At 44.8% G+C, this 12120-nt stretch overlaps 1 long non-coding RNA gene across 1 annotated transcript in view; it reads right to left on the bottom strand.

Annotated features, from left to right (window-relative positions):
- LOC141126696 (uncharacterized) overlaps window positions 1-12120 on the bottom strand; it is an 885136-nt gene that overhangs the window by 529491 nt on the left and 343525 nt on the right. The window lies entirely within an intron of this gene.

Here is a 12120-nt window from a genome sequence, read left to right as displayed (position 1 = left end):
GGGCCGTCTTTAATTTTGATTGGGCCCTGGGCAAACATTTTCTTGGGGCCCCCCCTCCATTCTGAGAGATACAAAAAATAGCAGGTAGACTCAAAATCAGTTTACTGCAGCAGATCACACAGCGATTGCAATTGTTTGCCCGAGGTTACAGCCTATCCTTACTGCTCACTGGCTGGTTTCTAGAGGTTACAACACATAATTTCTGCTTGTCGATTGGTTGCTAGAGGTTAATGTACATTATTAGCGCTCACTATTCGGTTGCTAGGGGTTACAGCACATCATTACCACTTACTGATTGGTTGCTAGAGATTAAAGCAGATCACTACTGCTAGAGGTTCATGCACATCATTACCTCTCACTGAGCTGTGGAGCAATCCCAAATAATTGAGCAAGTAAAGGGGCACATTAATACACATACTACAGGAGAGGTTCAGAGATTGCGGACACACTGCAGGAGATAATCAGAGACTGCGGACATACTGCAGGAGACAATCAGAGACTGCGGACATACTGCAGGAGACACTCAGAGGCTGCGGACATACTGCAGGAGACACTCAGAGGCTGCGGACATACTGCAGGAGACAATCAGAGATTGCGGACATACTGCAGGAGACAATCAGAGACTGCGGACATACTGCAGGAGACAATCAGAGACTGCGGACATACTGCAGGAGACACTCAGAGACTGCGGACATACTGCAGGAGATTACCAGAGACTGCGGACATACTGCAGGAGACAATCAGAGACTGCAGACATACTGCAGGAGACAATCAGACACTGCGGACATACTGCAGGAGATTAAGAGAGACTGCAGACATACGGCAGGAGACAATCAGAGACTGTGGACATACTGCAGGAGACACTCAGAGGCTGCGGACATACTGCAGGAGACAATCAGAGACTGCGGACATACTGCAGGAGATTAAGAGAGACTGCAGACATACGGCAGGAGACAATTAAAGACCGTGGACATACTGCAGGAGACAATCAGAGACTGTGTACATACTGCAGGAGACAATCAGAGACTGTGTACATATTGCAGGAGACAATCAGAGACTGTGTACATACTGCAGGAGACAACCAGAGACTGTGTACATACTGCAGGAGACAATCAGAGACTGCGGACATACTGCAGGAGATAATCAGAGACTGTGTACATACTGCAGGAGACAGACACTGTGGACATACTGCAGGAGATTACCAGAGACTGCGGACATACTGCAGGAGATTACCAGAGACTGCGGACATACGGCAGGAGACACTCAGAGACTGCGAACATACTGCAGGAGACAATCAGAGACTGCGAACATACTGCAGGAGACAATCAGAGACTGCAGACATTATACAGGTGATGGTCAGAGAACTTTCAGCAATGCACAGCTTTACAGTTGAATAACACAGCTCAGGGTTTAAGCAGTCAGGCATTTTATGGGTGTAAGGACATACCTGGCCAGCCAAACTCACTACATACATTCAGGACTGTGGGCGGGGCTTCCACTCTCTGCTCTAAAGCAGCTGGGAGCTCCACTGATGCTTTGTTGGGGGGCCCGCGCTACCCGTGAATTGGGGCCCCGATGACAGCTTTGCAGAGCGCACAGAGGACATGGGAGGATGTATTCCGCGCTAGTCAGCTGAGAGGGGCAGGGCCGGGAGCTCCACTGACGCTCTGACCCCGCCCACGTGCAGCCTGTGTACTCAGAATAGAGCACCTGTAGTGAGAGCCAGTGATCGGAGTGGGAGTGTCATTGGAGCTCCCGGCCCCGCCCCCGGACCTCTGTATTCACCAGCCAGTATAGAGGGGGCGGAAGCTCCACTGACACTCCCACTCCGATCACTGGCTCTCACTACAGAAGCTCTTTTCCGAGTACACAGGCTGCACGTGGGCGGGTCAGAGCGTCAGTGGAGCTCCCGGCCCCGCCCCCTCTCAGCTGGCTAGCGAGGAATACATCCTCCCGTGTCCTCTGTGCGCTCTGCAAAGCCGTCATCGGGGCCCCAATTCACGGCTAGCGCGGGCCCCCCAACAAAGATTGGGCCCAGGGCAAGTGCCCCGTTTGCCCTGCGCTAAAGACGGCCCTGGTGCCACCTAATCAGTGCCCTTCAGTGAGGTAGAAAAATTACTTATTTACAAAATCTAGGCCCTTTTCACACGAGAAATCCGATCAGATCTGCCTGTCAGTTTTTCAGGTGGACCTGATCAGATGCTCCATTCACCCCTATGGGGGCAGCGGATGTCAGCGGGGACATGTCTGCTGACACCTGCTGCTCTCCGATCTGATCCTGTCCATGAAAGCCAAGCGGCTGGAGACCCTATTTTTCATCCTTCTGGTGGATGGGATTGGATGAAAATGCACAGGCGGTCCGTTTTCAACAGATCTCCCCATAGAGGACAGCGGGGCTCTAACAGGTCCGTCTCAGCACAGTGAGCGGAGACGGACCTATCATCCTCCTGCTCAGCGGGGATCAGCGGATCGATCCCCCCTGAGCAAAGCGGAGTTCGCACAGCGGATTGCTCGTGTGAAAGAGCCCTTACTGACAGAGACTAAGAAAAAAAATTTTTTCTAAAGTTTTTGGGCTTTTTAAATTTTTTTAGCATAAAATAAAAATCCCAGCAGTGATTAACCGCTTGCCGACCAGCCACCGCAGTTGTACTACGGCAACATGGCTTGGCTGCGCGAATCGCCGTCATGTTACGTCGCTTCCAGATTTGGCCACTAGGGGCCCGCGCGCCCCCTGGTTGCCCACGGAGCGGATGCGAGTGCTGGCGGTCGCGGTCACTGCCGGGCATACGGAGAACCAGGATCTGCGTGTGTCTCCCCTACACAGTCCCCTCCTCCCTTCAGTTAGAACACACAATAGGACACGCTTAACCCCTTGATTGCCCCCTAGTGGTTAACCCCACTGTCACTGCCAGTGACATTTTTACAGTAATCAACGCATTTTTATAGCACTGATCGCTGTAAAAATGCCAATGGTCACAAAAATGTGTCAAAATTGACCAACATGTCCGCCATAATCTCACAGTCACGATAAAAATCGCAGATTGCCGCCTTTACTAGTAAAAAAAAAAATTAATAATAAAAATGCCATAAAACTATCTCCTTTTTTGTAGACGCTATACCTTTTGCGCAAACCAATCAATATAGGCTTATTGCGATTTTTTTTGTTTACCAAAAATATGTAGAAGAATACGTATCGGCCTAAACTGAGGAAAAAATATTTCTTTTTATATATTTTTGGGGGATATTTATATAGCAAAAAGTAAAAAATATTGCATTTTTTTTTTCAAAATTGTCGCTCTTTTTTTGTTCATAGCGCAAAAAATAAAAACTGCAGAGGTGATCAAATACCACCAAAAGAACCACGTCGCACAACCGCGCAGTTGTCAGTTAAAGCGACGCAGTGCCGAGTCGCAAAAAGTGCTCTGGTCAGGAAGGGGGTAAAATCTTCCGGGGCTGAAGCGGTTAAATAACCCCTTTAGAAGTGTTAGCTGAAGTTGGGTTGTAGTGCTTTTTGTCTCTTAGCTCATCACTCGATGACCTGCACTTGCTGACCTCCATGCATATTTATATGGCCTGTCAACAAGTAGTTATAGCAAGGTCATGGATGTGGCTCTGTAATAAATGAAGCTGGAAGCAATGAGGATCACATCACTCCCGGTTTCAGAGCTGTCATTCCTTGCCGTTGCAGCCAAGAAAGCAGCTAATCAAGCATAATCTGTGCTTGTATGGATGCTTTGGAGCGTAGGAGAGACATTGGGGTCTAATAGAAAAAGATCACCTTTCACCTGCCCAAAGCCATCACATGGGGGGCTTGTAAACACTCTTGTGATAGCACTAAAGTTAAATGAAAATAAAAAAGGGTAAAAATAAAATTTTAATCAAATAATAGTTAAAAAATGCTTAAAAGTACCCAGTGCCATTTATAATAATAATTATAGCTACCTTTTAATAATAAGCTACATTTTGGTGGTATTTAATCACCACTGGGTTTTTTATTTTTTACTATAAAAAAAGATTAAAAATGTTTAAAACATTTCTGTTTCCTTTTAGTTTTAGCTGTAAATCTTTGCAAATAAACATTTCTTTATAAATTTAGGCCAGAATGTATTCTCAACGTATTCACAATTCTCTGGTCAAAAAAACAAAAACGGACGAGTATATATTATTTAGTCTGTGTCCCGCGTATAGTCAAATGCCGTCCGCAGATGGGATCTCCCGTCCTGGGCGGGATTCATATGACGTCCTCAGCTTCCCGCCAGTATAGGGGGCGCATGTGTGCTGCGTCACTGAGGAGCCGATGCGCGTGCCTGGCAGTCATGATGTCCCCCGGGCACCCGCGATCGCTCCTGACAGAGCAGGAACGGAGATTTGTGTGTGTAAACAGATCCACGTCCTGTCAGGGGAGAGGAGACCGATCGCGTGTTCCTAGTATATAAGAACACCAATCGGTCTCCTCCCCCAGTCCCACCCCCCCCTCAGTTAGAACACACAGTGAGGGAATACATTTAACCCCTTGATCGCCCCCTAGTGTTTAACCCCTTCCCTGCCAGTGACATTTATACACTAATCAGTGGCTATTTATAGCTCTGATCGCTGTATAAATGTCACTGGTTTCAAAAAAGCGTCAAAAGTGTTCGGTCTGTCCGCAGCAATGTCGCAGTCCTGATAAAAGTCGCAGATTGTCGCCATTACTAATAAAAAAAAAATGAAATGCCATAAATTAATAACCTATTTTGTAGGCGCTATAACTTTTGCACAAACCAATCAATATAGCTTATTTTTGCGATTTTGTGTAGAAGAATACATATCGGCCTAAACTGCGGAAAACATTTGTATTTAAAAAAAAAATTGGGATATTTATTATAACAAAAAGTAAAAAATATTGTGTTTCTTTTTTCAAAATTGTTGCTCTTTTTTTGTTTATAGCGCAAAAAAAAACCCACAGAGGTGATCAACTACCACCAAAAGAAAGCTCTATTTGTGGGGAAAAAAGGACGTCAATTTTGTTTGGGTACAATGTCGCACGACCACGCAACTATCAGCGATGCAGTGCCGTATCACAAAAAATGCCCTGGTCAGGAAGGGGGTAAATTCTTCCAGGGCTGAAGTTGTTAACAACCATGATGTACTGACTGCCCATCTCATTTCTTAAGGCCACAAAATGCCAGGAGTCAGGACAGTACAAAGAACAACATTTTGGAAAGTAGACAGTTCAAGGTATTTAGTTAGCAGCATGAGTGGTGACAAGTTTATTTGAAGTTGTAATTTTTTTGCACAATTTTTAAAAAATAAAGAAAGTATATAAAATGTGATTTTATTTTACAAAGTTGTCAATGTAACATTATACATTTAATTATTTATTTATTTCTCATACATGGCATAAGAATAACTACATTTGTTGGAAGGATAACAGCCTGTAATGTAAAATTGTGAACTATATACTGTATGCATTATACTTATCTATGCAGCAGGTGGCGCTGTAGTATTAGAGTGTTATAGTGTGTATTTTATGATATGGCAGGATGTACCGTCTAAGTTCAGTGCACTTGTTTGTGGTTCGTTCCTGTTTCATGTTTCTCCCCGCTGTAAGACATGCATTGCAATCCTCCATAAAAGCAACAAGTATTGCTGTATACAAGAAGCTTCCAGTGCATTATTTCAATACTCTGCACAACAATATTTACATCCCAAAACACATTCTTCCACTTCCCCCAAGTATGGGGATACCACATATTTCAGACTTTTTGCTGCCAAGGTACATAGAGGGGCCCAAAATCCAAAGAGTAACCAACAGGCTTGCAAATAGCACAAATTACACGTCTGATTTCTTGACTACTTATCACATGTCTGGAGGCCCTGCAGTGACGGGACAATAGAAACCCCCAAAATGAGTAAATACAAAAAAAAAACAAATACGTTTCCACGTGAATGGTCTGGCAAGAGTTGAATTTGGGTTGGCAGCGATGTATTGCTGTGTGAATAGAAAAGAGCGAGAGAGAGAAGAACGGTGCAGTTCCTGTGTCTGGGATTACAAAACATTGACACACGTTGATCTGGGATTTGGTACAGCCAATCAGCAGGTCCAAAAAAAAAAAGGATTTTATGGGAGTACCTCACATACCCCCAAGAAACCCATGCCAGAATCTTAATGCAGTCTGACTGGCCAGGAAAGGGTGAGGATGAGGGTGTGACCCCCTCCTAAACCATACTAGGCCACATGTCCTCAACAGTGAGGGGATATATTGTCAACGGGAACCTCCCGGCAAAGCACATTGTCCCTATGTTAATGAGGACAAGGATCTCTTCCCCACAACCCTGGCCCACTGGCTGTGGGAGTGTGTGGGTGGGGGCTTTTCAAAATCTCGAACCCCCTTTAAAAATAAGGGGGGCCCCCCCGATACCGCACCTTCCTCTACATGTGTGAGGTACATAGTATTACTACTCATTCAAAAATGATTTACACAGTATTGTCATGAGCCAGTGTCCCTGATCACTAGCCTTCCGAATACCGTGTCACCCAATGAGTATAAACGAGTGGCCGTGTTCCTGATTGCCCCCACATGAGTCCCAGTGTCATCAAAGTAGTATAAGCCAGCAATAGTGTTTCTAATCACACCAGTACAGTGTCATCAGACCAGTGTATGTCATTAACACTAGATTTTAAGCTCTAACGAGCAGGGCCCTCTGATTCCTCCTGTATTGAATTGTATTGTACTTGTATTGTCTGCCCTAATGTTGTAAAGCGCTGCGTAAACTGTCGGCGCTATATAAATCCTGTATAATAATAATAATAATAATAATAATAATAATAATTAACACCCTTCCTGATCTCCACTACATCAGTCCCAGTGTTACCAGACCAGTGTAATCCAGCAACAGTGTTCCTGACTACTTTCTACATTACAGTGTCAATAGATCACTAATCAAGCAACAGGGTTCCTGATCACCACCACATCAGTACCGGTGTCACAAAACCAATGTAGGCCAGCAGCAGTATTCCTATTCCCAATCACACCAGTCCCAGCGTCACCACACCAGTGTAAGCCAGCAACTGTTTTCGTGTTCACCGACACACCAGTCCCATTGTCACCAGACCCATGTAAGCCAACAACAGTGTTCCGGATTGCCACTACAGCAGTCTAAGTGTGGCCGGACCAGTGCAGCCAGAAACAGTGTTCTTGATTACCAGAACACCAGGGCAAGTGGCAGCGAACCAGTGTAAGCCAGTGACAGTGTTCCTGATTACCACCACACTGGTCCCAGTGTTTCCAGACCAGTGTAATCCAGCAATACTGTTCCTGATCACTGCAACCTCAGGGTCAGTGTCACCAGACCAGTGTAAGACAACAATGTTCCCAGTCGCTGGCACACCAGTCCCAGTATCACTAGACCAGTTTAAGCCAGCAACAGTGTTCCTGATTCCCCCCACCCAAGTCCCAGTGCACCAGAACAATGCAGCCAGCTACAATGCTCCTGATTGCTGCCACATGGCAGGGCACATTACTCACTCACCGGGTAGAGCAGTCACTCGGCAGCTGCTCGCAGAGGAGCCCAAGGGGGAAGCATGTCGCCGGGTCAACCACTGAGCTAAGGGGGAGTAGAGCCAGTAGAGGGGACAGTGTATGCAGGGACACTTAACCCAGCACTGTAGCGCATACCTGTCATCCATGTGTGCAGTGTCGGGAGATGCTGGGGGCAGTAAGCATAAGCCAGAGTCGGGTGGCAGAGTGGGCGGCTACAAAGCACGTCATCGGTTGCTAGGATGCCGGCGGTTCTAGCAACCAGGGACTCAGAGACAGATTGAAGTGGGGGGGAGGGGGAGAATCAGAGAGCGCAGGCATGTAGGAATCCTCACTGTGTGCAATGTGTGAGAGTACACATTGCATTAATTGAGAATATCCCACTGCCAGGAGCCAACTGCTCCAGCACTTGGCTCCTGGACTTCAGCCAAGATCCACGGGACACCTCGACTTACTTGACAGGCAGGGACAGTTCCACGGAATACAGGACGGTTGGGAGGTATGCACTTTCACCTACGCCTGTGGAGACGCTGCTGAATCCCTGGGTCGTCAATTAGCCAGCCAGGCATCTTCAACTGATTGCAGACCCTTCAAGAGCCTGTTCCGGGACACCCTATCTCCACAAGCCTTGGTATCTCCAGGATTGGTCAGTGGGCAGAAGCCCATCCAAAGTAATATATTTAGAAACACTGCATGCAGACACCTCTACCCCACCCTTTCTACATCAAAAGGGCTTTCCGCTGAGAAACACTTTGCTTATTCTATTCACCTTTGCTGGTCACCATTGCACAGCAACATCTTTGGGCCCCTTCTTAGCTAGCTAAATATTCCCTTACTTCAAGGACTCCTCCACTCAAAGGATTCAGCCTAAAACACCTGTTTATCTTAAAGGGGAAATCTCACTCAGGTTTTACATTTGTGTTTTGTTATTTCTTCCCACCCGTGGAATCAGGGTTTAGAGGGAGCTGACTGACAAAATGTCTTTTCTTCCCCCTCTTGTACCTAGGGTAATAGGTTGCCTTCAGATCTGCTGGCTTCACGGTTATTTGCCATTTTATTATATGCCATTTCATTGTATATCTCTGTAACTCTGTTTATGCTAAAGTTGCCATTTTCGGAAATACACAAATTTCACATTTTCTTTCCCTTGTCAACTCATAAATATACAGTAAAAAATCCATTTGCAATCTCTGATATTTCTTTGGCGTCTTTTGCATTCACATTCGCTCTTTGAATGTCAGAACCCGGGGTGTCAGAAAACTTGCAAGGTCAGGCAACCTCTGGGGACAGTCACCTTCCAGGGACCCCCTATGGGGGTGGTGCTACATCCAAATTTTCAGTCATTTTTTCCTTTTTATAGAAGATACAAAATTTCAGTGGTGAATAAATGCCACCAAAAGAAAGCTCTATACATCTAAAAAAGATATTAAAGGCACTGGGGTGCTTTTAAGAATTGTAACTATTACCTATTTTATTAAAAATTATACTTTTACCCATTTTATATTTTTTTTATTTAACTGTATTGTTTATTTATTACAAGCTCTTATGTGATAGCTTTGGGCAGGTGAAAGGTCTTTTCTATTAAGCCCCCAATATCTCCCCTGCCCTGCAAAGCAACTAACCAAGCACGGATTGCTGTTTTAAAACATCACCCATCTCAGCAGCTCCTGTGGGTTCTGTTGGGTCTTTGACAACCGGGATCCAGCACCAAGTCCAGGAGCTGAAATGATCAGCTCTTGGACCTTTCAATGCTTTTACAGATCACTCTATAGGAGAAAGCTCTAAAAGCAAAATAAAACAGAATGCCTCAAAATTCTGTTCACACTGGGAGTGTAGTGATGTCACAAGTGGTGTGAGGACCCTCACATTCAGTACATGGTGGGGACAGATCTAATCTAGCTCCGTTCTTCCTCTTCCTGGAGCAATAGATCACTCCTAATTGCAGCCAGCAACAGATCACTATTAGAAATGACCTGCTGTTGCACAGATACCTGGGTGGGGTCGGGTCTCCACTGACCATTTCCAGACCCACTAAAAGAAAATAAAGTGTGGAACAAAATTGTAAAAAAACATTTTTGTGACAGACCCAACCAGTGCAGGGGCTTTTGGAAAGGACTGCAGTGTGGCCTCTTGCCTACTGACTATGAGCCCTGGCTTTTAAGGGAACACTACTCTTTGGGAGGTGTGTGCCTGGGGGACCTTTTGGAGTGGTCTTCTTTCTGATTCAAGTCCATGTCTCCCCAAAACACACTCTTGGACCAGAATGAGCCATATACATATTTGGGGTCTCTATGCCTCAAACCAGCAATGACTGCGAGACTCGGAGCAGATTTTAATATAATCAATGCAAGCAACCTCATACTGGGGGTCTCCTGCTATGATCTGTTTAAGGTGTTATGTGTTACGTGTCTTTCTTCCATTCCATTTTACCTTAGGAAGGAGCAGGAAACACTGCTCAGGTGAGTAGGTCTAAGTAAGTGAATGAATGAGTTTGAAGGACTCCTCCCAAGGGTGCAAGCCACGGCTCGCCCGCTGTAAGGACTGCAAAGAAGAAGGAACGGCTACACACTTGATCCATAAAATAAAGTGACACACCAAAGGAGACGGCAACAAGGCAGATGCGTTTCACACAGGAATCATGAGCTTGGTCATTGCAATCTCCTGTGGTGTGTCACTTTGTTTTATAAAGTATCAAGAATAAAAGACTCATATTCGTTGGTGTGCAGCCGTTCCTTCTTCTTTGCAGTCCACCTTACCTTGTTATGAAACCATTGTGGAATGTTATGTGTTTTTGCTTATAATAAGGTGTAATGTACTTTGTATTCAGGGTTGTGGGCACCAGACTGTGAGTGGCTAGTTGTTACCGTAATTCGTTCATGTTAATTAAATCACTGTCAGCTATCAGTTGCTAGATGTGGATTAGCATTATGTGTCTGTTGGCTGTTCTTTAGCTATGTTATTATATTCCTGTTTACAGTTTGTATAATGTGATCAGGCTCACCTGACATTGTGTGGTATATAAATTCTGTGTGAGTTTCCAATAAAGAGCGGTCCAGTTTGTACCTTAGCCAGTGCCGTCTAGTATCTTGGGTTTAATATTCCGCTTTAAAATACCTGATTCCTGGTTCCAGACTGGAGGAAGCTTTATCTTGGCAGAAGTACCCAAGCTGGGTGCTGGACGGTCCAATTTTTTTATATATATATATATATATATATATATATATACATATACATATATACACATACACACACACACACACAGTATATCAATCCCAATCCCATGAAAAAAGTCACCATTGTGCCATTTTGTGTCCATATCAACCAAACCTAATGTTACGCTAACAATCTCCAGTCAGGTCCATAAATATTGGGACATCAACACAATTCTAATCTTTTTGGCTCTATACACCACCACAATGGATTTGAAATGAAACGAAGAAGATGTGCTTTAACTGCAGACTTTCAGCTTTAATTTGAGGGTATTTACATCCAAAGCAGGTGAACACTGTAGGAATTACAACAGTTTGTATATGTGCCTCCCACTTTTTAAGGGAACAAAAGTAATGGGGAAGATTAACAATCATCCATCAAACTTTCACTTTTTAATACTTGGTTGCAAATCCTTTGCAATCAATTACAGCCTGAAGTCTGGAACACATAGACATCACCAGACGCTGGGTTTCATCCCTAGTGATGCTCTGCCAGTCCTCTACTGCAACTGTCTTCAGTTCCTGCTTGTTCTTGGGGCATTTTCCCTTCAGTTTTGTCTTCAGCAAGTGAAATGCATGCTCAATCGGATTCAGGTCAGGTGATTGACTTGGCCATTGCATAACATTCCACTTCTTTCCCTTAAAATACTCTTTGGTTGCTTTCGCAGTATGCTTCGGGTCATTGTCCATCTGCACTGTGAAGCGCCGTCCAATGAGTTCTGAAGCATTTTGCTGAATATGAGCAGATAATATTGCCCGAAACACTTCAGAAATCATCCTGCTGCTTTTGTCAGCAGTCACATCATCAATAAATACAAGAAAACCAGTTCCATTGGCAGCCATACATGCTCACGCCATGACACTACCACCACCATGCTTCACTGATGAGGTGGTATGCTTTGGATCATGAGCAGTTCCTTTCCTTCTCCATACTCTTCTCTTCCCATCACTCTGGTACAAGTTAATCTTGGTCTCATCTGTCCATAGGATGTTGTTCCAGAACTGTGAAGGCTTTTTTAGATGTTGTTTGGCAAACTCTAATCTGGCCTTCCTGTTTTTGAGGCTCACTAATGGTTTACATCTTGTGGTGAATCCTCTGTATTCACTCTGGTGAAGTCTTCTCTTGATTGTTGACTTTGACACACATACACCTACCTCCTGGAGAGTGTTCTTGATCTGGCCAACTGTTGTGAAGGGTGTTTTCTTCACCAGGGAAAGAATTCTTCGGTCATCCACCACAATTGTTTTACGTAGTCTTCCGGGTCTTTTGGTGTTGCTGAGCTCACCGGTGTGTTCTTTCTTTTTAAGAATGTTCCAAACAGTTGATTTGGCCACACCTAATGATTTAGCTATCTCTCTGATGGGTTTGTTTTGTTTTTTCAGCCGAATGA

The sequence above is a fragment of the Aquarana catesbeiana genome, linkage group LG02, assembly GCF_042186555.1.
Source record: "Aquarana catesbeiana isolate 2022-GZ linkage group LG02, ASM4218655v1, whole genome shotgun sequence".
NCBI classification, from domain to species: Eukaryota; Metazoa; Chordata; class Amphibia; order Anura; family Ranidae; genus Aquarana; species Aquarana catesbeiana.
This window is presented reverse-complemented; position numbering and strand designations above follow the sequence as displayed.